At 38.7% G+C, this 16,130-nt stretch overlaps 1 pseudogene; it reads right to left on the bottom strand.

Annotated features, from left to right (window-relative positions):
• Positions 1-14,523, bottom strand: part of LOC147606654 (V-type proton ATPase 16 kDa proteolipid subunit-like) — a 103,436-nt pseudogene extending 88,913 nt beyond the window's left edge.
• Between the last annotated feature and the right edge of the window lie 1,607 nt (positions 14,524-16,130).

The raw sequence follows: 16,130 nt of genomic DNA, 5'->3' as shown, positions 1-16,130 counted from the left end.
AAGTCATAAGCCCACCAAGATAATAACTCCTTATCCCACTTATCATGAATCATCAAAGAGATCCAAAATTGGGTTAAGCATGAGGAGCTAATGCTAAATGAGACATTAACATGTAAAGAGAGTGTTTGAAGATATGAGAATGGCAATGACACAAAATACTCAATTGAGGAGGTTCATTCATTGATTTGAAAGGGAGAGGAGGGCTCCTTTTATAGGTGGAGTATCACCCTCTCATCCATTGTTACAAATTATAACATAAAAATCTTCAATCCTTCAGTGACATAAGGGTAGATGTCACCATCAATTGTCCTCTTAGGCTAAGTCTTCTATTGATTATTAAATTGACTTTGAAAGTGTGATGATATAATAGCCAAGTCTAAGTGGCATGTAGGTGGAGATCCCACTTACACATGGCGGAATTCTCCTCTTCCATGTAGGCATTCTAGAAGAATCTTTCCAAATTATGCACCTACACACACTCCTCCACATGCCTTCCACACTCCCCAACTTTTAGCCTTATGGTGAATACTATATTAATAATACAATTAAAATCTATGTGAGCATGAAGACCCACTTTTATTTTTCACATCACTAGCCTATCTACCATACCAAAGTATTTATCAAGCATACTTGTGGCATTTACAATGTGTGCACCCTAAATCAAGTAAAACCATTATATTTGAAGCACGTTTCGCAAGCAAAGCAAGATTTTAGTTGCCCAAAGCAAGTGGAAATTCTAGTTTTTTGCAAGTTTTATTGAAAAACTTGAGAGCTTGAATGCAAGAGGCAAATGAATGTAGTAGGTGAAGGACACATGTATGTGGCATTGGTGAATGGAATAGAAAATGAATGTAATAGGTGAAGGACACATGTATGTGGCATTGGTGAATGGAATAGCAACTCATATGCAAACCCTTGATTGTTCGGAGCAAATCTATGCATTATTGAAGAGTTCAAATTGTGGTTTTTTGAGCTACATAAGAATACAGAATGTATACATGAAATTGGAGCCATTGGAGGGTCACCCTATGCACATTAATGTGATTATAGTATTGCAAGAAACTAGGGTTTGCCACTCAAGGCACGGAGTGACAACATGGGTGTGGGTCACCATCCTCACATCTCATATGGGAGAAGTTCACCATGAAAGCTAGGGCATGAGAGCTCCAAGAAAGTAATAGTAAAAAATGATCATACGTTTGTGTACAATGCTCATGATCCCAATGTATCCTATAGCCCAAGCCCCCCAAAGGCACATATGTAAATGACTCTAAAGTTCTTAGGCCCCATCCCCCATGTGCATGGGACACCAAATCTACTTTGTCCCATGAGCCCAATTAAACCAAATCGATGCCAGAAGAAACTCCCATAAACAAGGATAACAAGAGTGCTTATCTTGTGTTTATTTAATGCACCATCCGACTTGTACTTGGGCTTCCAAATCTTCTTGTACTAATAAACTTTTATTTTGCAAGAGAATGAAAAGCTATCTAGGTATATTTGCCAAGTTTAAAAGAAAACATTGTGATCCACATAGTTTTGATAAAAGAATGATGATGGAGAGCTTTATCAAGAGATTGGTAGGCTCATTGTTGCAAATTCATGTGAGGTTACAAAGGCCACCATCACTTGAAGAAGCATTCACCAAAATGTTTGAGGTAGAAAAAGGCATTCTAGATACAAATTTAGCACTACGATTTAGAGCTATACAAGAGCCAAAGAGAAATGCAAGTCAAAATAAGCTTGGAAGTCCTAGAGATGCGACAAATTGTAGACTTGGTGAGAGAAACCAAAATGAGCAACAAGCAATCATAAAAAGTGTGCCATTTCAAGGTGATTCTCTAGGGAGCCTTGAGAAGGGGAAAAATATTCATCAAAGGGCTAGGGGGCCAAAGAAGAAGACAATTTGTGTTTGGAGAAGAAAAGAAAATGGGGTAACCAAAACACTTGATAGAAGCCCAATGGATAAGGCACATGTCTAATTGGAAATTTGGGTTTACACTAGCACGATAGTTTCCCCACAGGATGCCACTATTGCATCTTTTTTGGAGACTTGGGAGCATGTTATTGTATGAGAACTGCATGCATGTATATGTTGTTTATCCCCACGTGTCCATTTGCTACCGTTATGTGCATCTTACATAATAATTATCTCACACCAATGATGATCTCACTTGGTTGCCCTTGAGGAGCTGTTTTGACAAGTTTGTGGATCGACAATGCAACAAGAGCACAAGGTTGAGGCCTTGAATGCTAAGAGAGGGCTACCACCTGCACACTACCAGAGGATGGCTGAGTAGAAGGCCATTTGTGATGAGGAGGCCATATTACTATTGAAAGACATTCTCCATAAAGAAGAGTGAGAGAATTATCTACTAGACAAGGAAGTTAAAATGATCAAAATGAGGTTTCGTAGAGAGGCGCACTCACAACAAAGGGAAACTAGCCAGAAGAAAACAACGCATGAGAGGGGCACGTCTTTTGATACAACACCAAAAAAGAGGGAGTTGGCATTGACACCATATAAGAGGTAGAAGGGTAGCGAACTGCACAAGCATATAAAATAGGTAGAGCCGGCTATGCAATGGGAAGGCTATGTCTCTCTGTGCATGAATAAGGAAATGTGAAGAGGTTTCCACCTGCACATGCAAAAGAGAGGGGGGGGAGCTTGGCCACCCAACGCTTTGCCACCTTGCGCGAAGAAAAACCAACAACAGAGCAGTAATTTTAAGAAAAGAAAAGAAACCTTGCGAATGACACCTATCATAGCAACATAAGCTTGCGCTGTAGCTAACCTAGTGCAGCAGCAGTAAATGAACCTTGCTTCGCCACCACCTTGCACAATTGCACCTCACCCCAGTAAATGAACCCTGCATGTAGCCTAGGGTATCAAAAAGGTGGCACAACATAAATGCGGTCCAGCATGTGGATGAGGGGTTACCGACTATATCCTATCCCCCCTAGAATTGATGAGCTTCTGGTGGATAGGCTAAGTGGAGCCCAGATCTTCACAAAGTTAGATCTCAAATCAGGGTATTATAAGAAAAGGATTAATGAGCAAGATATCCCGAAGATAGCCATCAATACTCGATATGGGCATTATGAATTCACTGTCATGCCATTTGGATTGACAAATGCCCCAGCTACATTTAATCGCATAATGAAGGACATTATCAGAGAATACTTGGATGATTTTGTTCTTGTTTCCTTGGATGATATTTTGATTTACTCAAAGAATGTAGCTAACCATGAAGCTCATGTCAGAAAAGTTCTTGAGATTCTAAGGAAGCACCAACTCTTTGCAAAAAAGAGCAAATGCACTTTCTCTGCCGACCATATTGAATACTTGGGCAATCTGGTATATCCAAAGATGGAATTTCTCCAGATTTTGCAAAAGTCCAAGCAATCTCATAGATTGGCCTGAACCAAAGACAGTGAAAGAAGTTAGAGGATTCTTGGGATTGACTGGTTGGTATAGAATTTTTATACCAAAGTACATGCTCTCATAGCTTCCCCCCTGAGTGATTAATCTTCTCAAGAAGAATATCCCGTTTCAATGGTTTGCCAGGTGCCATAGTGCTTTTGATAAGTTGAAGACCGCCATGGTAACCATCCCGTTCTGAAGTTGCCAGATTTCTCTCTACCCTTTGAGGTAGTAATTGATGCCAGTGGTTTTTGCCCTGGGAGGTGCACTCATGCAAGAAGGTCATGCAGTGGCCTATGAATCCCAAAAACGCAGAACGCATGAGAGAAATTATGCTCTCCACCACCTGGAACTACTTTCAGTAGTATATGCCCTGAAGTTGTGGAGAGATTACCTACTGGGTCAAAGATTCACTTTGATGACAAATCATGAGAGCTTAAAGTGGATCTTCACTCAGAAGGATCTCAACATGCGCCAAAGAAGGTGGATGTAGACCCTGCAGGAATTTGATTTTGAAATCAAGTACCGCCCAGGCAAAGAAAATCTGGTAGCAGATGCCCTCAGCAGAAAAGCCTCCTTGATTGCAATTACTGTAGTGTCAAATCCTTTGATTATTGAAGCAAGAGAGAAGATCATGCAGGATAGATTCTTTGGCCCTATTGCTACCCTACTTATGCATGAAAGCAAAACTCCACAGGAGTTGAACCGAGTTCAAGGGTACAACAGCCTGGATGATGGAATTATGTATTATAATTGTAAGCTATGCATTCCCAATGATGAGGGAACTAAGGGTTAAATTTTGAATGAGGCCCATGACAGCCTTATTTGCAGGACATCCAGGTTTCATCAAGACCTACATGTCTGTAAAGAAAAGCTTCTTTTATCATTTCACATCCATTCACATCATGTCACATCATTTCACATCCATTCATATCCATTAACATCATTTCACATCCATTCACATCCATTTCACATCATTTCACATCCATTCACAACATTCTTATATCCACTCACATCCAATCCCATTCATTCACATCATTCTTACATCCACTCATATCCATTCACATTCATTCATATCATTCCTATACCCATTCACATCATTCTTACATCCACTATACTAAACTGAAAATTACACTAGCATAAAGTTACTTCACATGAAAATACAAAGGAATGGGAGTCTAATTATAGGTGAGGGAGTCCACCAACCAAGTCCAACTCGGTTCTAGAGGTTTCCATCTTTAGTTTGACCCAATTTGGACAAGATATGGATTAGTTTTGCTCCCTTTTTGATCTAGTTTGCATATCAGGAGAGAGGAGAGATGAAATATCTTAATTTTTTGAGTTAAAAATGTTAAGCAATGATGATAAAAAAGGCACCCACCTCAAGTGGCTTTCCCTCCTTAACTGAGGTGTCAAAAATGCATCATTTAACCAAAATTTTTTCTTTTTTTACTAACATACCTTAATTGTTAACTAATAAACCCTATACTCAGGTCAACTCTTCATCTTATCTGAGCTTTTGCTCATTTTGGGGGTATTTTCTTTTATTCTTTGCATTCTTTTTATCCTAACACGTGGATTAATCGTATTGGCCCTTTAGAACCTTATTTGGACCTTAATCAAAACATTTCTGAAATGTGGACCCTTAGGCTAAGGTCTCTTATTTACATATTCAATTAATTCCTAATGCACATTGGAAAGTTCATTTTGAACTTCTGTTTTAGGGGAGTTCATTTTAGATATCAGGAAAATTTTTGTATCCAAAATATCTCAATTTTGAATTACCTCTCTCTAGAAATTTTCTCTCTCAAGGCCAAAACCGGGTAAAACAAGATCTTTTTCCATTTCTGAGGGGGGGATGATTACAAGAGATTGAAGGGAATATTCTTACACCTGTACATCTCAAAAATTGGGGGAGAGGAATCTTACAATTATTCTTGTTCTCTTCTTTCTAGCTTCCAGCTTATTATGGTGTTCGTGTTTTTCCTCTCACTCCCTTCTCACACTTCTTCCTTAATACTCACTTCCCTCTCACTCCCTTGTTACATCTATTCCTTAATACTCATTAGTCACTCTCCTTCTCTCACTCTTCTAAGTTCTCCTACTCCAATGCCACCTATCTTGCCTATCCACTCCTATTCATCCAATAATGCAACAAAAGCAAAGAGAGTTTTTGCTTTCACTCAAGAAGATCTTATACATGTGCAGGTGCTTTAGAGACATATAGAATCAACGACTGTGCCTCTTGTGACGAGGAAAAAAGCGTTGGTCTCTATGATCCAAGTGCAAGTTCCTCCCTTTATTTGGCCATGTGATCCGCAGGTTCGGTCGGAAAGAAAAAGGGAAGTTAAGGCCCTTGACTACATTAGAATAATTATCCTGGAGGAATCGCCTATGCTTTTTGGGTGAGGGAAGTTTTTTCCAAGTTCGGAACCGAGGGATTACTCTCTTGTGCGGACATTCGTGGGCGAGGCCCCAAGTGGGAAACTCTACCCTGTGCGTAAGGTTGCTACTTCCGCTCCTAGTTCCCTGGATTGTGGTGCGTGGAGGGGGCAAGGGTCTCACAATAATTTAGAGTTCTGGAAAACATATTGGGCTTAAAAGTGATTGCACACAAAATAGGTAGTCATAGGTCCACTACCAAAAGTCAAACATAGAGGGTAATTACAATGCCCCCTCAATGCAAAGGTGATTGTAGGGTGATCCCACGACCACACTACCAAGGGTTTACATAAGGGTTTCTAGATAGTAGAGACATCACAAAGGGATAATAGGCAAGGCAATCATCAGCCATGCCATGTTTTCGACAAAAACAAGAAGGTCTCAACATGTACATTAAGAACTTATAGTGGAAGGTGAAGCTTAAGAATCACAATCTCCATGAACGGTTACATTATTTAGGTAAAAAAGAGGGAAGGGGGTGTAAATAAGTAGGCCATGTCTAGTTGCACATCACAATAGTGTAGCTACTTGCAACTACACCATGAATCTTGGGTAGACATTTGTGTGCCCACAAAAGTTGGGTTAACAATATGCACTATATAAATCTAAATAATGTTGTATTAGACACACAAATAAAAAATATTGGTGATTCAAGAACCTTGTTGAATATCACCATTTTTTTAAGGAAGGTGAGGAATTAAAACACATAATGGTAGATTATCGTTTAATATGTGTGGATGTGAAATTTAAGTATTATTCTAGGAGACATGATTGAAGTTTGTTCTTATCTAATATTTGTTAATTTAGTGCATACATGCGTATAAAGCATGGTTTTTAATTTTTATTTGATTTAGCCTAACTCAAATCCATCACTATATGTAGGGATTCTTTTTGTGACTTGTCAAGATTATATTGGTGTTTATACATTAAAAGTCTTATGTGAGGGAGAGTTTAGCTACATATATGTAGTAGATCCATGTAGGTTGAATAAATCATACCATATACACAAGAAAGTATTTTGTAATGATTTTAAATATCATCATGTTATACATACAATGGATAGATCATTTATTGGTCTTGAGTGAGAGTATATTCTACATGTATTAGTCTAGTGTTAAAGTGTGTTCTACATGTATGTGTAGTTAAATATTATATAAGCTACCAAATTTTCCTTTAATTTATCACCCACAAAGGTGATATAGAATATTGATAACTTAAGAGATGCTCACATACCGTAAGGTATAGTAAAGGTCTCTGAAAAAGTAAAGAAAACTTGAAATATTTTAATAACAAATCTAATAGTAATTATTGAGAAAGGAATGTTAGGTTCCCCTCTTAAATGCAAAAGTTGTATCAAGTTAATACATTTTCTTTAAATAAATTTATAAAAGTTTTATGCACCTTATCAAAAGTATACTTTTATAAAAAACCAAATGATTCTAATTTTGTTTGTTTATTAGGAAGCTACACTAAACATTCCATTTCTGTTCATATGTTGGCATGCATTACCAAATGTTGGGAAACTCTTAATTGTTTAACATTAAAAAAAGTACAGTCTACCTGCATTTTTAAAGATAATGTATTTTCCAAATCTTTCTTGCATTACTCTAGAGGATATGCACATAAAGCCACATGAGACTTTATACATGCGAGAAGCATAGCTTATTAATAATTACTTCCCACTCATGTGATCAGTGATATATAGAAGCTTTTTATGTACTCTCCTTGGTTTGGCACTCCCTTTAGTCTACAATATCATTAAAAAGGCATAACTCACACTAGCTATTGTAGGTTTACTGATTCTCTCATATGATGTATTTAATACAATTTCTTACCGTTTGAGAAATGCAACTTGATTTAAACATCACTTACATAACAAGGTAAACAATACTTGGGAGAGTACTGACCTCTTATGGTACATAGAACACGAATGTGAATAACTTTAAAAAAAGCCACTTTTATAAAGAAAATTGCTTCCAAGCCGTGTATAAATATCAGCATAAAATCTCCACACGTTTCCATGAGAGGGAGGTAAGATGTCAGTGAGTTTCCCTTCATGGGAGTTAGTAATAAAGTCTTGGTCAACTTTCACCATTTACACACCAATGTAGTGCATGAAGTTCTTTGCCGATCTCTTTAGTATGATAGGCTGTATCATAAGGGTATATATTGCACATCTATTAAAGCGGGTGCATGTGATATAGGTATATATATATATATATATATATATATAATCTTCCTTGCACGCCCACCATTTTTCACAAATTTAAACCTAAGATGATAAAGAGTCGAGCACAACTGTTGGAATGTAAATAGGGGCTCAAACTTATCAAGTTTTTGAAATTTTTTGGAGGAATCGGAAGTGTTAGTATGGAATTGAAACCCCAAAGGGTGAGGCGCCAAGGGGATTTGAACCTAGGGTCAAGCCTTGGGACTCGAATCCCCAAGCCTCCAACAAGCTACACCCTGTTAGTGCAAATAGCTATAGTGACATGTTGGTAGTGACAAAACCTTAATAAGGTCTTGTGCAAATGAGAGGGTCTTTTCAAGTGTACTCTAATGTCATGCATTAATTTTATATTTTGACAAGTCGCACAATTTAGCCAAAGATTAAATAAAGTGACAAGTTACACCCAGTTAGTGCAAATAGCTAAAGTGACAAGTTGGTAGTGACAAAATCTTAATAAGGTCTTGTGCGAATGAGAGGGTCTTTTCAAGTGTACTCTAATGCCATGCATTAATTTTATATTTTGACAAGTAGGCATACGCACAATTTAGCCAAAGAGTAAAGGTGAGCATGCTCTTACAAAACTGTGTATATAAACTGCCTGCATGCTCGCTCTCTCAACAAGCGCGCATTTAACAGATCAGCGCAGCATGGAAAGGCAGCTTGATTAATTAGAGATCATGCGCCGCCCATGAAAGGCAGCTTGTGATTCACATTTGCATGCATAGAGGACCTCCTACTGGCTCATCGGAAGTCACCGACTTTCCCGTCCACGCATCTCAATTAAGAATCTAATCCAGCTTAATTCAACTCGTGTAGCCTTTTATCGGCCAATATGCTCTCTAATCCAACTTCTAATTACTCTCCTTGATCATCCTTGCATTCGTTTGAACGAGGGTAGCCGGTGTTATTTTGATGAGTTGATAAGAGATCCTCACAGGCGAAAGCGCTCGGCGGCGATTTTCAAAGGTGTAGTTTGTTCTCTCTAGCTTAGTAAATCTCTTAACCTTTCCAATCTGTAGCAAGATTACCACTTCAATACTTTATTATATTACAGTAGCCTTAAATCTCCCAACATTTTCAATCTCTAGCAAGATTAGCACTCTCAATAGTATGTTGTATTATTGTAGCCCTAAAACTCCTAACCTTTTCAATCTCTAGCCACATTAGCACTCTCAATACTATTATTATTATTATTGTAGTCCCAAATATCTTAACCTTTTCTATCTCTAGCAAGATAAGTACTCTCAGTACTATTAATATTATTATAGTAGCCTTGAATCTCTTAACCTTTTCAATCTCTAGCAAGATTAGCACTCTCAATACTATAATATTATATTATACTTGTACTAACACTTTTACTCAAAAGTGGACTAACAAACTCTCAATCAATGGATATTTAAAGTATGTCCGTGATTTAAACATGGGTTATGGTTGTTGTTGTTGTGTTCCTTTCTTCACTTCCTAGGATTTCCAAAAATGATGCAGCTACAAATACTTCATTAGTTTTGTAATGTACAAGGTTAGCACTCTTAACAACCACCTGGTGTAGTAGTGTTGCCTCTTAGCACTCTAACAAGGTTTGTTGGCACTCTAACAAGGTATGTTGTTGTTGGAACTCTAAAAAGGTATCACTTGCCATCACAAGCTCGTCTCTTTGCATAAACGAGGTTCTAGCTTCTTTGGGCTTAGATGCGTGACATCTTGGCCCAAGAATGATGGATAGCCAAGAAATGTGTTTCCTATGGCCTATGGGTGGGGTACAGTGTTTTGTAAAAACCAATGAACTAGTATATACATGTAGCCTTCACTTCCTGTAAAAGCAATATATAGATGTAGCCTTTCACTTCCTGTAAAAACTAAAAACCAATATATACATGTCACATTTCACTTCCTCTAAAATAAACTCTAGCCATGGACAACAAATGGGTGAGCCATTTCCCCTATACATATTTCTAGTCATATTTTTCAAATGGTCTTAAATCGCTTTCTTATCTTTTGAGATTTTAGGCTATTATTGTAAGGCACTGTATAGTTTTTTTTTACGTCTTACACGAATAGTTTCCTTTCTTAATGAGTTGGAATACTTTTCATTCCAAAAAAATAGATGATTGTTTTGTCTTAATATCTAGAAAAAATATACATATGATGACTATGTATGTGAAGATTCTTAATTTGGATCCTGATCATGTTGTTTCTTCATTTGTAAGATAATTTTATTTTAACTAGTACAAAAATGATAGAAAAAAAATCTATTAAAAAACACATTATAAGTTGGCACATCAAAGTTGAGACAATTGCCACTTCAAAAAAATTGAAGTATGAATTATATAAGAAATCTAGAGTGCTTATAAGAATATACACATGAATATTGGGAACCTATCAATTGGTACATGAAATCACCATATAAACTTGAATATTGGGAGCCTATCAATTGGCACATGAAATCTCCATATAAGTAAAGTACATTAAATTTGTAATCCCTACATGGTTGTTTATAAGTTTCTCAATTGAATTGTTACCATAAATTCAAAGTTTTGGTTGTATAGTGTTGATCCATATCACCGTGATTATGTATTTTCTTTTTCCCTTTCTACAATTGATTAATTGAGCGAGAGAGAGAAAGAGAGAGAGAGAGAGAGAGAGAGAGAGAGAGAGAGAGAGAGTCTAAATATGTGTTAAGCATATGATTTTCATATTCAAGAGTCACACAAGATGTGTGTGTGTGTGTGTGAGAGAGAGAGAGAGAGAGAGAGAGAGAGAGAGAAATAGAGAGAGAGAGTCTACGTACATGTTAAGCATACCATTTTCATATGAGAGAGAGAGAGACAGATTGTACACACGTGTTAAGCATACCAATTTCAGAGGATTACTAGAAACCGAGCGCGTAAGAACCGAGCGAGGACCAAAATCGAGTAACATGAGATGAAGCAAATTGTTTTGACATTGTCATTTGATCCATGGTAAACATGTGTTTTCATTAGAACTCATAGTCATAACTTGAAGTTTTAAATTTATAAAGAATGTGCATACATAAGCCTACAAAAACTCTGATTGTAGTTGCAAAGGAATTCTCATTCACAGACAAAATAGCAGCATCTTAAAGACATTAGCAAAAGAAAATTGTATTGTCTCGAGAAAGTGCAAACATAATTTCCTGCATTACATAATCTGCAATGGACATAAATCTAGAAGGCTTTGCATATCTGCAATGGACAAAAATATCCAACCAAAAGCCAAAAATCCCTAATACAATCCTTCTATATAACACCATAAAAGGAATATTGCGGTGTCCCGAGAGTGCTTGATTGATCTCCAAATTTGTATTTTGGCACATATGACTCTTTTTTCAGATCCCTCAAAGCAAACTCTGGACACAAGAGCATGAGCAGCAGATCTGAATTAGCTGGAGCAACAAAGAGCAGCAGGGTAAGCCAAGAGATAGAAACGCTCACCACCACAGAGGGCGTGGCGCTGTACTACTGGTACATGCAGAGAGTCGACCATGTTGCTCACAGTACACAAGCCGTGAGCTGAGGTGTATCTTAGAGAATCTAGCTATTTTGAGCAGTAGATCTGAATTAGCTGGAGCAACAAAGAGCAGCAGGGTAAGCCAAGAGATAGAAACGCTCACCACCACAGAGGGCAAGAGATAGAAATGCTCACCACAGAGCTACCATGGCACAGTCAGACTTGATGAAGCCAAGAGATAGATTAGAATTAGTTGATTGCCTACGGTGCATTTGAGGGCAAGGAAAGAAACGCTCACCAGAGCTAGGTCGATGCAAGGACCCGAGAAGATTGTGTACATGTTAGAGAAGCACACGAGACATGTTAGAGAAGCACACGAGACACAAGACTGAGTCCCCAAAGTGTGTAGAATACACACGAAAGATGAGTATATATAGAGGAGATCCTAGGGCTATATATATAGAGACATTCTATATATAGCCAACACCCCCACTCAAAGAAGGGTCTCTAACTGTGGATGAAAAAACCCTTGGGGGCTCAAGGGAAAAACCCACAGCTCTATATACACCTACCGCTATATTAAATTATTTTATAGTTATAAAGTATTATTCAAAGGAGCTACATCACTCCCATATATACAATAGCCATGGAGGCTGCGAAGGAGCTACATCACTCCCATATACACAATATCCATGAAGGAGCTACATCACTCCCATATATACAATAGCCATGAAGGAGCTACATCACCCCCATATATACTTCATTACTCTTATGTGTACAGTAGCCATGAAGGCTTTGAAGGAGTCATCGTCATCCATCTTCATGTTGTCTTGATCCATTCATGTGGAAGATCATCCAATCAATGTTAAATGAACTAGATTTGGTAAGAGAATCTGGTTACTTGGAGAAGTTGACTTGGAAGATTGACCTGTCAATAAACACTAAAATATAAAATGACACTCATTCTAGTTAGTAAGGATATCATGGAAAGCTAGAATCATATCTTTGCCATGGGAAAAATCTATGACATAAGATCAAACCTCCAATATTATGAGTCAAGATAATGAGACAACTATAACTTGGATCAAACCTCCAGGATGACATGATATGAAAGTAAACCTCATAAGATGACAGGACGAGAAATCAAACCTTTGACGTCCATAGGTAGGTTGACCAGACATGATGAAAAAGCGAACCTCTGACATGAAACAATAATTAAGATGTAGACACCTCTGACATGAAACAATAATTAAGATGTAGACACCTCTGACGGGACGAAAAGGCAAACCTCTGACATGACGTACTTGCAAGTAAACCTCGTAAGATGATAGGCCGAGAAATCAAACGTGTGACATTCACAATCAGGATAGTAAACCTCATACGAAAAGGCAAACCTCTGACATGACGTACTTGCAAGTAAACCTCATAAGATGATAGGCCGAGAAATCAAACGTGTGACATTCATAATCAGGATAGTAAACCTCATAAGATGACGGAACGAGAAATCAAACCTTTGACATCCGCAGGCAGGATGACATGACGTGAACATAAACCTCATAAGTTGATAGGACGAGAAATCAAACCTCTGACGGGAAGAGAAATCAAACCTCTGACATGTAGTCAGAGGAGGTGACATGACGTGAACGTAAACCAACCTCGTAAGATGACGTGAACGTGAACCAACCTCGTAAGATGACGGGAAGAGAAATCAAACCTCTGACATGTAGTCAGGATGACATGACGTGAACATAAACCTCATAAGCTGATGGGACGAGAAATCAAACCTCTCGGGAAATATGCTCCACGGAATTTCTTGTTAGTTGCCATAGATTGAATTCCAAGACTTGACCACCCTTACAGCCATTTAGACCTGCATGGTTGCATTGTCGACCATAAAAGACATTGATAGACTTAAATAAACCTAGTCAATCTGATGAGCCAAAGCCAAGGCACGGTGCATCCAATGACCATGGCATCATGGATACAATCCATGGAAACGTAGTCAACCATCATTGATGAAACATGTAACCATCAGCATGGAACAACACCATGGCATCATGGATAAAATCCTTGGAAACACAATCAACCAATATAGATTAGTCAAGTGAACCAACATCAACGAAACATGTAGCTTGGAATGACCACCATCAATGAAACATGTAACCATCACCATGGAACAACGATCCATGAAAACATAGTCAACCATCATCAATGAAACATGTAACCATCATCAGGGAACAACACCATGGCATCATGGATAAAATCCTTGGAAACACAATCAACCAATATAGATTAGTCAAGTGAACCAACATCAACGAAACATGTAGCTTGGAATGACCAACATCAACGAAACATGTAACCATCACCATGGAACAACGATCCATGGAAACATAATCAACCATCATCGATGAAACATGTAATCATCATAAAACAGTACCATGGCATCATGGACATTTTGAGGAAACGTGTAACCATCATCATGGAAGGAAACCAACACCAAAGCATTAATACAAAGGTAAACCAAGTCAATGGATGCACATTCCATCAATATGAAAGAAACAAGATGCATTTAAAAGCATCACAATCAATATGGGAGAAACAATTGACATACCTGAACATTGATCAAAGCCTTCCCATCCTCATTGTTACTAAAAGATGACCTGCTAATCATGTCGAAGAGCCTGTGTGCTGCAATTCTTCCTTGCTTGAAGGCATAAAAGTTTGTTGCTGCTTGAATACTTACAGAAGTATTCAAGCCACTTACAGAAGAAAAGTGCATACTTAGCACCTCATAGAGAACTGAGTCCACCAGAGCACACCAACAGCATTACTATAGTAGATGCATTTCATATTTGTGGTCAAGATGCGAGCTGAACATATTGATAATCTGTCCGAAGAAGTGCAAATAGACTGGCAAAGCAGCTCCATGAGCTGCAGCTGCTATGGCAGCAATGACCATCAGAAACTAGTCAAATGGGGTGGCATATGCAAACAGCCTGAAGAAAGCCAAACAAGCCCTTGGGCAGCATCATAAAGAAGAGTAAAGCCCTGAGGTCAATTGAGAGGGTAGCGCTGCTGCTGCTGCCAAGCTTTAGTATAAAGCTTGCTATATTTATAAAAGTTTGCTGCCAAAAAGTATGCAACGAGCCTGGAATTCGGGGGGGATCATGCACAAAGCGGAAACAGGAACATGCTGCCTGGTGGTATCTCATACGTATATAGTAGTGGGATAGCATAAAGAAACTATCCGTCTGATTGGCACCTCCCCTGCTACACTCTATGAGGTACTCCAGCACATATGCGGCCAGGGCGGATGCGATGGGGCTGGTATCTGGGGGCAGTGTATGAAAGAGAGAAGCACATGATCGAGGGAGTTGGGTCTCTCTCTATCCCACACCGTCTTCACCGACACAACACCTTCTGTGCTTCAAGAGGCAGAACAAATTTGGCATAGGTATCAACCAAAGTGCTGCCGACCATGAGATCTGTTTTGATAGCTCTTAACATAATTTCACCATGTATTCCTTAATTGGAGATCGTACAAGCTTTCAGGCATGAAAATCAATCAAGCTGCTGCCAATAAAAAAAGTTATGTCCCAGCAGCCCCCTTTGCGCGATCTCTGCATGCAGTGTGCATCCTCTTTGCGCATCTTCCAAGACAGAACAAGATTTCAACAAGGCCACAAAAGTGTAAGCACTAGGGTGTCGAGCATCTTCTTCTTGTATCCTCTGGTGAATGGCAAAAGCACGGAGCAAATCCCCATGTCTAACATAGCCTGTGATAATCTTATAATCTTATAATCAATCAATCAATCAAGTTGCTATAGTGCTAATGATAATTAAGCAAAACTTAATTACGAAATTAGCAAATTAAGCTTCAAATTTGGCACTTATCTGTGCATGTGTAGCATCCCTAGTGTTGAAGAAAACAGCCTGAAGAAAGCCAAACAAGCCCCTGGGCAGCAGCATCTTTAAGTAGGCAACCTTGCCCGATGAAGCTTTGAAACAAAAATATACTCCACTAAAATCCTTTTTCCCAGAGCATTCATGGCGCCCAAACGGCCCCTCTACCTTGGCGGAGGTTTCATGACCACAACTACAAAGCTGGCACCAAATTCCGTGTGAGAAGATGCTTCGTCAATCAAGCAGTTCGCTGCTGGTGGTGCAGCGTGCTTGCTTCCTTCCTTCCAAGCTCGCCATGGCTACCGTCATCGTCGAAGGCTACGCTGCCCACGACGCAGGTAAATCGATCTTTCTTTATTTCTTCTGCTTCTGTGTTTTCGCAAGCTTTCCTTCTGCGTAAGCTATGGTGTTTATCAAGGATCAGCTATTTCAAGCTTTGTTTGTCAAGGACCAGCTATTTCAAGCTTCTCTCCTGACTCTCAAGGGAGAAGGACGCAAAATCAACTGCCTTGCTTATCGTATGGAAAGAAGAAGAGAACCGTGATCGCCATGAATTGCACACGCTCTGATACCATGTTAGAGAAGCACACGAGACATGTTAGAGAAGCACACGAGACACAAGACTGAGTCCCCAAAGTGTGTAGAATACACACGAAAGATGAG

Source organism: Cibotium barometz, chromosome 57 (assembly GCF_041138505.1).
Source record: "Cibotium barometz isolate CiBa-2024 chromosome 57, ASM4113850v1, whole genome shotgun sequence".
NCBI classification, from domain to species: Eukaryota; Viridiplantae; Streptophyta; class Polypodiopsida; order Cyatheales; family Cibotiaceae; genus Cibotium; species Cibotium barometz.
Note: the sequence above shows the minus strand (reverse complement) of the source record. Positions and strands in the feature narration are given on the sequence as shown.